At 42.2% G+C, this 11915-nt stretch overlaps 1 non-coding gene across 1 annotated transcript; it reads left to right on the top strand.

The window, feature by feature from the left end:
- The first annotated feature begins 8133 nt into the window (after positions 1-8133).
- On the top strand, positions 8134-8238 carry LOC118905564. Its single transcript, XR_005022269.1, has one exon. It is a non-coding gene; the product is annotated as a U6 spliceosomal RNA (small nuclear RNA).
- The last annotated feature ends 3677 nt before the right edge of the window (positions 8239-11915 follow it).

Genomic DNA, 11915 nt, shown 5'->3' with positions numbered 1-11915 from the left:
ATGCGCGCTCACCTGGTGCTCACAGCGGCTCTAGAGAACACGGTGTAATGGTTGTCGTCACCGGTTGATTTGTGAGGACACAGACTCTAGAGCTGGTGAGGGAAGTGCCCAGTGTCACAGCTCCCAATGGCGGTCCTAGGCTAGGCCCCGGGGCTTCATTCTCCCTTTCTGCGTTGCTTCTCCTGGTGAGGCCGGAACAGCAGAAGCAAAGTACAGGGCGACCGCCTGCCCCGCGGGCGAGCTCTGGAGGGGTGCGCGCACAGCAAGGCTTGGGGGCACCAGCAGTGGGGGGCAAGTGGGGCTCCCTCGGCACGGGTGCCCCTCACACTGGGATGAGACAGATGCCTGAACACCCTGCCTGCCGTCTGTCTCTGTACACACGATACAGCAAACACCAAGGCAGAAACAAACACAGCCTTTTATCCCTCCTGGGGAACAGCTGTTTGACAAATTGCTTTCCTTGGGAAAGTACTCAGGCTTATGGGAGGACACACAATAATTAGAAGACGCGGTACCTGCCTTTGAGGCTCTTACAGAGCTCAAACAGCTAAAGAATGTAGGTGGAAGAAGGGCAATTTCAGCCCCAGCTTAGGAGGAGCTAATGAGTGAAGGGAATGCATCCTGGAAGGCTTCCTGGAAGGGGTGATGGATTTGTGGGCAAGAAGAGGAGATAAAGGCAATGGGTCAACCCAGTCTCAGAGGAGGGACTTCGCCTGTCATCCAAAGGCAAGTGGAGCAGTAAAGGAAGCTAGCAAATGTTTTAGCTAGAAAAGTCGACAAGACGTGCTTTGGTTTGCACGGATGCCCTCTGAAGGCCCACTGTGATGCCGGGAGCAGTTTCTCCTAGTTGCTGAGCCGGGTCTTGGGTGGAGGGGGGGTGAAGCATCTTCCTGCATCCCTGAACATGCAGAGCAGAGCTGGGCAGCTTCGGAATCGCTGCTGTGTTGGTTCCCCCCAGCTGGAGCCAAGGCCAGGGGTCCTGGGCCCCTCCCTTGGGCTGGGGCCTCAGGCTCACACGACCTCTGGTGTTTTACAGGCACCTTTGCTGGATGTTCAGTGGGGATATGGTCAAGCCTCTCATCCTTGCAGCCCAGGAGCTGCAGGCCCCGAAGTGCTGCCAGGAGCTTCCTGCAGGGTGGTGGCCTTTGCTGCAGTATCTGGGTGCAGAAGTAAGCAATCCTGCTAACCTTGGCTCTGAGTTTGGCTGCAAACTCATCAACTTTGCAAAGACCTTTTTTTCCCCAGATGGGTTGTCCTTAGTCATCTGCGCTTCTAAGAATCTGAAATCTTCACATTTCCATGTACACAATATGGGGAAATGTGAGCAAAATAAAGGAACAATGAGGCATATGAAGGTTTTCGAAAACTTGGTCTTGCATCTTTTTAAATTTGAAATTTTGCAGTTTTTATTCGTTAGAAAAGTGAACAGGGTGTCTCCTAAGTGCACAGATTAAATATTACAAAGTGCTCCCAGGAACTGGGGCCTTGGCTTCTAGGAGAGTGTTGGTGTCACCTTGGTACCTGCCATGGAGCTCCCCGCTTCCCTCCTTGTGCGCAGGAAATGGATCAGGGGACTGAAGAGGAGACCTTGACCATCCATGATTCAATCATGTCTTGCTGTGTCTCTGTAATTATTGGAGTTGGTTTCATCCAAACAGAGAATATTCTGAAGACATTCAGCCAAATTCTGATGGACGGGACAGCCGGCCAAGGGAGGCTCTGATCTCCCTGGGCTGAGCTCTCACTTGCGGGAGGGGCAGGAGCTGCGTTTGCATTTCCGAGGCCAGACCACACTTTTCCCATAGATTGCCATTTCCCCAACTATTTGCCTTGATTAAAGGAGGGTAGAAAATTACTTACGCCCCTAAATTGCAACAACAAAGGCTGGGTTTCTCTTTTCAATCAAAACAGCACGGCTGCCTGATTCAAATGCTAATAGCAGGGGCCTGAATTGGCCACTAAAAGAGGGAGACACTTTTCTCTGCAAATGACCAGAAAGTCACTCCATTGCCCAAGAATCTGCAGGATCCTTCCAGCTGGACGTCTGTGAAATTGCTTCATGGGAAACCTCCCGGAGGTGGTCTCGGGCTGCAGCCTGCTTAGGGTGCAGCTTCTGGGGAAGGGAAGAGGACCTTCAGTTTGAGCAAAGCTCTGACCCAAGGAACGGGGTCTCTGCGGAAACGCCCCTTCTCCCCTGTTGCACATCCAGGAAGAGGTGAACACCTCTGGTGCAGCTTTGGAATTCTTTGTTGGAAAAGGCGGCAGTTTGAGCGTTGGCTGCCATCATCCTAATTCATCCTGATTCTGAGGTGGCCTTGCTCCCACTGGCTTTAAGGAGAAAAGCAAGTGTCTCCTCAGTTGCCTACAGCCTCATCCCCCCAGGCCCTCCCACCAGGCATCCCAGTGCTCTGCTTGCTTGCGGGGGTAGCTGGAGAGAGCCGGGCTTCGGGCCGATGACCCCAGTTCCACTCCTGCAGCTCGCTCGGGGCGTGACCAGGCTCTGCCCTTTGTGCCCCTTGCACGCTGCGTCCTCAGGAGTGCGGTCTTAGGGCAGAGGGGGACCAGCGCCTACCTCCCCACTCAGGTGAGGAAGTGTGCACACACACGCATGGGGACCCGGGGCAGACTGCCGGCAGCCCCACGCTAGCCCGGCCCTGACCAGGTCGGCTAGCACTCCAGCCCGAGTGCCCTTCCACGTCACAGCCCCTCCTGCGACACCAGACGCCGCGCCACGTGTAGGCGCCTGCGCTGTGGGACTCGGGGCCCCGGCAGGCGAGGCATCGGGGGCGACGGCACAGAGGTTTTGAAAACTTCTCTCCTCAGTCTCTACGCCTCGCTGCCATTATCACAGTATGTGTCTTTTCAGTGTTTGCTTTTGTGTTCACCTTACCCACCAATCACGCAGTCGTGCACATGTAGACTTTGCACCCACCCCGTGCCCAGCTAGGGCGTCTTGTTCGCCGAGGGCTACACCCTCGAGCCCCTGGTGCATTGGCTGGACTCAGCTCTATTCTGCTGGAATCTTGCGTGTTCGGTGGGAGCAACGCTGATTTTAGATCTGTATGAGTTAAGAGGCTTTAACAATTTGCAGTCCCAAGGGAACTGTTACATGATCCTCCAAGATAGCCATCCCCTTCTCTCCTCTCTACCCTCCCCCGCTACAGTCCCGGCGACCTCAAAGGACAGGGGTTACTTTTGTTTACTTTTCAGATTTACACTATGCTGGTTACTTTCTTATGGATTATTTATGACGCTTCTTTTACTGGGAAACAGTTCTGAAACCATATTGTGGAGTGACAGTTCTTTCATATACCTGTGAAAACACCATGAATATGACTGTGCAAAAGGTATTCAGAATAGGCATTCATGCATGTGTTAGAAAGGGACTTACCTCCTGGAGAACTCCATGTTAGCAAGGGAAGTGGAATACATCTGATGTAAGTGACCAAGATATCTTTTACTTCGAGAATCCTTCTCATCTGATTTACAGATAGTCTTGTTCTGAAAGAAATGTTTTATTTTTATTTTTTATGTTCATGTCTTACCTCCAAGGCTAGACTTTAAGACTGTCAAAATGGGCACTTATCCCTCTTTATATTTCTGACGCACAGATTCATGTATTACACACAGTGTGCACTGCATTGTTGTGACAGGGAAGGACCTTTGTCTTCTATTACAAGTTAATCACTAAAGGGATGTTGCCAGTAAGCTTAAATTATACATAATGGCCCATCTTTGGGAACCCTGCCTTGCAGGTCATGAGCATTAAGCTAAAATACCTTGTTTAGCTCACAGGAAACATTATGACCAGGCCCTTCTGTGAATGACTGCAGGAAGGAAGAAATTAACACATTCCCTCCTGAGGTGGGCCAGAACCAGGAAATGTTTGACTTTACTCCCTCCCCTCTTAGTATAAAAGAAGCCTGAATTCTAACTCAGGCAAGATGGTTCTTTGGGACACGAGTCCACCACCTTCTCCGTCTGCTGGCTTCCTGAATAAAGTCGCTATTCCTTGTCCCAACAACTCGTCTCTCGATTTATTGGCCTGTCATGCAGAGCAGTGCACCTTGGACTCGGTAACGTTGTTTCTTATGATGAGTAAACCCAGCAGCTATTCTCCGTACTTTACATTTATAATGCTATTGGATGCATGTCAAAATATTCTTGGTATGCTATGAATACTTAGACTTCTCTGCCTTGGCCTTCCAGTATAAATTAGTTGACAAGATAACACCGATGCCATTGGACAGCAGAAACATCTGACAGACAGCTAGATCCCCAGGCTAAGATTGGTATAAACAAAAAGATATTATTTAGCATAGCGTAATTAAGGGTGGTATCAAGTGCAGTATTTGAGACAATATTTTAAAAATCCAAAAATAATGATGTAAATTACATCACTCTAAGTGTAGAAGATGAGGAGAAATTTTTAAAAAACCAAAAACATAGAAATAGCTGGAAAGCTAAAGTAATCCCATGTGATAGAATTTCAGGTTAGAGAAAATTCCAAACAGATGAAAATAAACCAAGAAACAAGTAGGACCAGGAAGGCAGAAGAACGGAAGGACTAAGAAATCAATGGCAGAGTGTTGCATTTTCAAACCCTAAGACCTTGGTGAGGAAACTTTATGGATAACTCGGAACTCATTCTCATTCAGTGCTCCAAGGAAGGAGCTCTGTGACCATGAAACATCCTTTAATTTCATGTCTGCCGGATCGAATCAGCACCAGTGGTCACAGCCAGATGTGTTGATTCAGGATTTCTCAAGTTTGTCTAATCATCACAGGAATTCACTGAGAAGCTTGAAAACAATACAGATTCCTGGGTCCCAACACAGACCAACTAAATCAGAGTCTTCAGGCAAAGGCCTAGAACTGCACGTTCTACCAGGGGCCCCCGGTGACCACTTTGATCCAGCACATTTGGGGGACACTCGTTCAGCCGAGGATGACTCAGGAAGAGAAACCGGAAATAAGGAAAGAGATGGGTCCATCTTTCAGACAGCCCCAGAGCATGTGCATACGACCTACCATTATAGTCTTTGCTTAAAGAATGAGATTTAAAGCTAGACTATACTAGCGATAGGACAAGATTTGTTTTACACATGAAAGGCATTAGTAAGTGTGTGTGTGTGTTTCCAGTTTACTTGTCCCACTGGGGTGGTGGTATCTGGTCCCTAGATTTCTAGACATGTATATTCATGGCATTTTACAGTCTGAATGAGTCTCTAAGAAGATCATCTTCTCAAACTCCCTCATTTGACAGACAAGAGATGCAGCTGTGTGCTTGTACATTTGCACATCTGTGCATATAAAAGTACGTATTATAGGTGTGGGTCTTTGACCCTTTTCTGAGTTTGGGAGAATTCTGGAGCTTACACCCTTAACCTATAGCCTGTAAATGAATTAAACAGAGTCCAATGCTAGCTTTCATAATCCATGACAGTAAGCCTTTGGAAGAAAGTTTGTTCATTAAATTCCACAAGTTTCAAGAATTCACATGCACCCTAAGAAGCTCAAATATGGCTCAGGTTATCCTAACGTGACCTCGACATGCTTTTGGGAAACTGAGCCAATATATATGTCTTCGAGGCTGAGGCTCCAGATCAGTAAAGATAGCCCCCTAGGAACACCTATAGGATGGGAACTTTGCCCAGCCCTCAGCCAGGCTTTGTGGGTATTCTCATGATAAAGAAAAGCATTCGTCTGTGACCTTTCTTTTCTTCTTCTCCGCTACCACCTCAGGCCTTCTCTCAGGCTGAACCAGATGAATCCACATGGGGCCCAGTGTGGAAGGAGGCGGACGGGGGGGAAAGTGTGGAGGGGTCCAGCAGAGAGTGAAGGACACACACGCACACAACTCACCTTCTCTGGGCCTCGGGGTCACTTGTCTGCAGTTTCTCGCTGTTCACACTTTTCCCTCCACTCCGTAAGCCGAGAAAGAAGGCCCTTAGAGGGAAATGTGAGATATCTTTTTACAAATATCCTTCAATGCCACAGTTTATTAACACTGTCAGCCGAGCTGTGTCCCTCCAATTTCCACCACAATTTACAAAGTGGGAAACTTGCCTTACTGTTTTGTACCAGGCCAAGGAGCAAGGTCCCCTGTGATTTAAGGTTAAGATTCCAAATGCAGCCCAGTGTGGCTAAGACCCAAATTTCAGTAATAATTTCTCATCCCCAGTTTTAAGATGTGTGCATCTTCTCTCTGGTTTGATGGTGCCGGAACCTATCTTTCTGAATTATGATGGCACTGCGTCTTATGCAGAATGACAGCAGCTGTGTTTGGTCTCTTGTTCTCTGGTTAAGTATGAATGCAATGTATCAGATCTATAACAGTACTGACGGTTTCCTGCTTATTTGTTTTGGTTCCTCTCATTGCTGGTTCTACAAGCATTCTGAGCACCAGGTACAGGCGCTTCACGGCCACCTGCCTGGTGTCGGTGTGGGGTCACTGCCAGGCCCAGCGGGTGGCCAGGACTCTCGCTTGGTGGCCTCACTGCTGGCTGCCCACCCAACACCTGTCACCCATTTTCTTCCTTACTAAGAGTACCCTGGTATTGCTCTGGGGTACAAGGTACCCAGATGAAGAAAACTTCAGAGTACACGAGATGCTCAGTGAAACTCTGGTTAGTTTTGGTCCTCTTGTGCTAACCCACTGTACCTGGGACTCAGGACCAGGTCAGCCTGCCCGGTCTTGCTCAGTCCCTTCCCTCTCAAACTGGCCCAAAGTCCTGGAGCCAAATGCATGCTCTGTCTAACCTTGGGATCAGTGTATTTGCCAGAAAGCATCTAGTCTCTCCCACCCCAGTAGGCCTATCTTTCCAGTCCTCCAGGCAGAACAAATGTAAAGGTTTTCAAATATTTTATTTCCTTGTTTTAGTCTAGAATTTTTTGTATCTCAGAGTTTATAAACATTCTCAAATATGTCTAGATATTGCAATCTAGATCTTAGGTCACTTAACCTGCTTTCCCTTTATGACCTGTATTCATATTCTCAACCCATTTTGAAATTTTGCCTGCACTGAAGGGGTCAAATCAGTCACCTCCATTTCCAGAAACTTGCTCTTGTTTACAAGTGTTTCATGGGCTTACCCACTTTAATGAGAGTACCATCCAATCCGCTGCCGTATCTGTATAAGAGTTTAGTTGGATTTCTTCCAATCTTCAGCTGCAGAGAGCTTATTTGCCTACGGTTTCTGTCTCAAATGATTTCTAATTCATAACAAGCTTGTTAACTGGCTTATGAAGAGGATGCTTTCCCACAGGTTCTGCACATCTTAAACAATATTACTGGACCGTCCAAGGGAATCAAAAATGACAAATTCTGTTGAACTGTTTTCTGTACTTGGAAACACATACTGACTATTGATTATACTTGCAGTTAGCACTGTAGTTTTGTTTTCATTCTATCTTTACTAGTAATGCTAATATACTGAAGAAAAATAGAACTAAGGCCATTTTTATCTTGGAATCTATGATATCCCCAGGTAAAGTTGAGAGGGAATTATCTTTTTAACTCTAAGGTTTTTCTAACTGTTTATTTTGAAAAAATTTCAAACTTATACAAGGGTACAAGAATCGTACAATGAACTCCCATAAGTCCTTCAGCTAGATGTATCAATTATAAACATACTTCATATTGTGAAACATAAAATGCATGTTTTATGCCTCCCTTTCTCTCTCTTTACATATGTTTTTATATGTATATATGTGTGTACATATACATATAATTACACTATTATTATTATTAGTTCACCATTTAAGAGAAAGTTACAGACATAATGACCATTTACTCCTAAATATTTCATCATATATTTCCCAATAAAAATGTCATTCTCTTATATAACCTCAGTAAAATGACCAAATTTAAGAACTGAATATTGCTATAATGCTATTATCTAATTTACATCCTAAATTTCACCAATTGCTCCAATACACTGGTAAAGTTATAATGTTTTAAGGACATGTAGAAATTTAGTCAACATAGACAAGCAGATGTTAACTTGCTTTTGAAAATGAATCTATTCAATATATTATAAAGATAAAAAAATCTATGTGAGAAACAGATTCTATGGTGAGAAACAGACTCAATCAACAAGAATTATTTAAGTATTCAAAAAACTATTGGAAGGATCACTTTGGCAATACATATACTAAAACTGAAACAATGCAGAGAAGATTAGTATGGCCCCTGCACCAGATGATACACAAATTCTTGAGATGTTCAATATTTTTTCTCAGAAAGGAAAAGAAATGGTTGAGTGTTATGGACTGAATTATGTTCCCCCCAAGTCCTTATGTTGAAGCCTTAACCCTCAATGTAATATATTTGGAGATAGAGCCTTTAAAATAGTAAGTAAGGTTACATAAGGGTGGGGCCCTAACCCTATAGGACCAGTGCTCTTTTGGGAGGAGGAAGAGACACCAGGGGTGCTCTCACACAAAGGAAGGACCATGTGAGGACCCAGGGAGAGGGAAGCCCTTTGTAAGCCAGGAAGAGATCTCTCACCAGGAACCCAACCATGCTGGCACTTTGATCTTGGACATCCAGCCTCCAGAACTGTGAGAGATAAACTTCCGTGGTTTAAGCCACCCCATCTGTGGAATTTTGCTATGGAAGCTCTAGCAGTTTAATTCACTGGGTAAAAATAGAGGTAAAAATAATAGACTATGCTTCTCATGAGATTCTTAAATTAGATTTGATGGTTGAAGCAAACATTATAACACAACACTATCCGATGTAGTGCTCCATGTGTATAGAGGAAATGCTTAAGACAATTTTATTTAAAAAGTAGAAAAGGGTTAAAGGTACCCAAATGAGACTAAATATTCAATACTTCACTCAAAGTGGTAAGATGTTGATATAAGGAGGCTATGATGAGTTACTTATATGTGTTGTAATGTCTAGAACAACCGTTAAGGAAACTATATAGAATGACATGATCAAAAACATTATAAATAAATAAAAATGCTATTCTAAAATATGCTGAGGTAATCCACAAGAAAGCAAGAAAAGAGAAACAGAGGAATGAGAAACAGAAGAAACAAAACAAAAATTGCAATGCCAGACATAAGCCCTAAGTTTCAATAATTGCTCTAAATGTAAAGGGTCTAAATACACCAATTAGACAACAGAGGGTGGCAGAATGGATAGAAACACACAACCCAAATATACACTGTCTTCACAAAATTCACTTCAAATTTAAGTACAAAAGTAGTTTGAAAGTAAAAGGATGAAAAAAGATATATAATGCAAAATCAAAAAAGGAATGGCTATATTATATCAGATTAAGTAGACTTCAGAGCAAAGGAAATCACTAGGGACAAAGAGAAACATTGCACAATGAGTAAAGAATCAATTCAGCAAAAACATATAGCAATCTTAAACATGTATGCACCAAACAACAGAACTTCAAAAACATGAAGAAAACACTGAAAGAACTTAAAGAAGAAAAAGAGAAATCCACATTTATAGTTAGGGACTTCATGACCCCTCTGTTAGCAATTGATAGAACCTCTAAACAGAAAACCAGCAAGAATACAGAAGAACTGAGCAATGTCATAAAACAACATCACCCAAGAACAGCAGAATGCACATTCCTTTTAAGCACCCATGGAACATTCACCAAGACAGACCATATCCTGGATAATTTTTTTTAATTTAGCAAATTAAAAAAAAAACTGAAATCATACAGAGTTTGTTCTCTGATCATAATGGAGTCATAGTAGAAATCAATGACAGATGGAGTCATGCTAGAAATTGATGACAGAAAGACAAAAGGAAAATCTTCAAACATGGAGAGTAGCCAACACTCCTAAATAATCCATGGGTCCAAGAGGAAGTCTAAAAGGAAATTTTAAAATAAATTGAACTGAATGAAAATGAAAGCACAACATATCAAAATTTGTGAAATGCAGCTAAGAGGGAAATTTATAGCACTAAATGCATACATAGAAAGGAAAAATCTCAAAACGATTTTCTAAGTTCTTACCTCAGAAAACTAGAAAAAGAAAAGCAAAAGAAACCTGAAGCAAGCAGAAGGAAGGCAATAATAAAGATAATAGTGTAACTCAATAAAATTGAAAATAGGAAAACAATAGAAAAAATCAATGAAACAAAAGGTAGCTCTTTGAGAAATCTCAATAAAATCTATAAACCTCTAGCAATACTGACAAAAATAAAAAGATATAAATCACCACATCAGGAATGAAACAGGAAATATCATCACAGATCCTTCAGCCATCAAAATGATAGTAAGGGAATACTGTAAAATTTATACTCATAAATCTGACAACGTAGAAGAAATGGATCATTTCTCAAAACCCACGAAGTACCAAAACTCAGCCAAGATGAGAAAGATAAACTTAGAAGTCTTAAAACCATTAAAGAAATTGAATTTACAAATCCCCAGACCCAGGTAGTTTCACGAGATAATTTTATCTAACATTTAAGTGAGAATTAACACAAAATTTTATACAATCTCTTCCAGAAAATAGATGAGGAAGGAATGTTTGCCAACTCATTTTATGAGGTTAATATTACCTGACAGCAAAAGCAGAGAAAGATAGCCTCCCTCCAAAAACACGTACAGAGCAATCTCTCTCATGAACATAGACTCAAAAATTCTCGACAAAATATTAGCAAATCCAATCTAGCAATGTATTAAAAAAATTAATATACCATGAAAAAGTAGAATTTCCAGATATGCAAAGCTGGTTCAACGTTCAAAAATCAGTCAACATAAACCACCATATCAATAGGCTAAGAAATCAATTGATACAGACAAAGGATTTGAACAAATTCTATACCCAGTGATATAAAATCTCTCAGCAAACTGGGAAGAGAGAGGAACTTCCTCAGCCTCATACAGAGTATCTACAAAAAGCCCACAGCCAATATCACAATTAAAGGTTAAAGACTGAATTATTTTCCTTTAAGACTGGATGTGAGGCAAGGATGTCTGTGCTCACCCCTCTTGTTCAACATGGCCCTGAATGTTCTAGCGCAACAAGAGGGAAAAATAAAAATATATAAAGCCATACACCTTTGTGGGGAAGAAATAAAGCTGTCTGTATTGTAGATGATACATGGTTGTCTATGTAGAACATCTCGAGCAATCTACCAAAAAACTTCCCAGAACTAATAAATGAGCTTAGTAAGATTACAGGACACAAGGTAAACACACAAAATTAATTGCATGGATATATCCTAAAAATGGATAAGTGAAAACAGAAGTCAAATATAGAAATCAATGAAATGTTGATATAAGAAATCAAAGAAGACGTAAATAGTTGGAGAGACTTGTCATGCTCATGTATCAGAAGTCAATTCTCCACAAACTGATCCATAGGTTTAATGGAATCTCTATCAAAAGTCCAGCAAAATTTCTGTAAACTTACACAAGTTTATTCTAAGATTTATACGGAAAGGGAGAGACCCTAGAACAGTCCCCAAAAAAATGAAAAAGAAGAAGAAAGTGGGAGGAATCACTCTTCCCAATATTAGGGTTTACTCTATAGCTACAATTATCAAGACTATGACTGATATGATATTGGTATGATATTGGTAAGGATTAGACACACAGATGAATGAAACAGACTAGAGAATGAAATTATCAAATTGACAGAGGTGCAGAAGCAATTCAGTAGAGGAGGAATAGCCTTTTCCACAAATAGTGCTGGAGCAAACTAATAACTGTAGGCAAAAAAATAAAATAAAATAAAATAAACCTTTCTCAAGAAAATATTAACAAATCAAATCCAACAGTGTATTTAAAAAGTATACACCCATGACCAAGTGTGATTTATCCCAAGTAAGCAAGGCTGGTTCAACATTCAAAAATCACTTAATACATCACATCAATAGATGCCAAAAAATCATTTGAAAAAATCCAATAGCCGTCATGATAAAA

The sequence above is a fragment of the Balaenoptera musculus genome, chromosome 12 (genome assembly GCF_009873245.2).
Source record: "Balaenoptera musculus isolate JJ_BM4_2016_0621 chromosome 12, mBalMus1.pri.v3, whole genome shotgun sequence".
Taxonomy (NCBI): domain Eukaryota; kingdom Metazoa; phylum Chordata; class Mammalia; order Artiodactyla; family Balaenopteridae; genus Balaenoptera; species Balaenoptera musculus.
The sequence above is the reverse complement of the archived record's forward strand: the minus strand, read 5'-3'. Positions and strand labels throughout refer to the sequence as shown.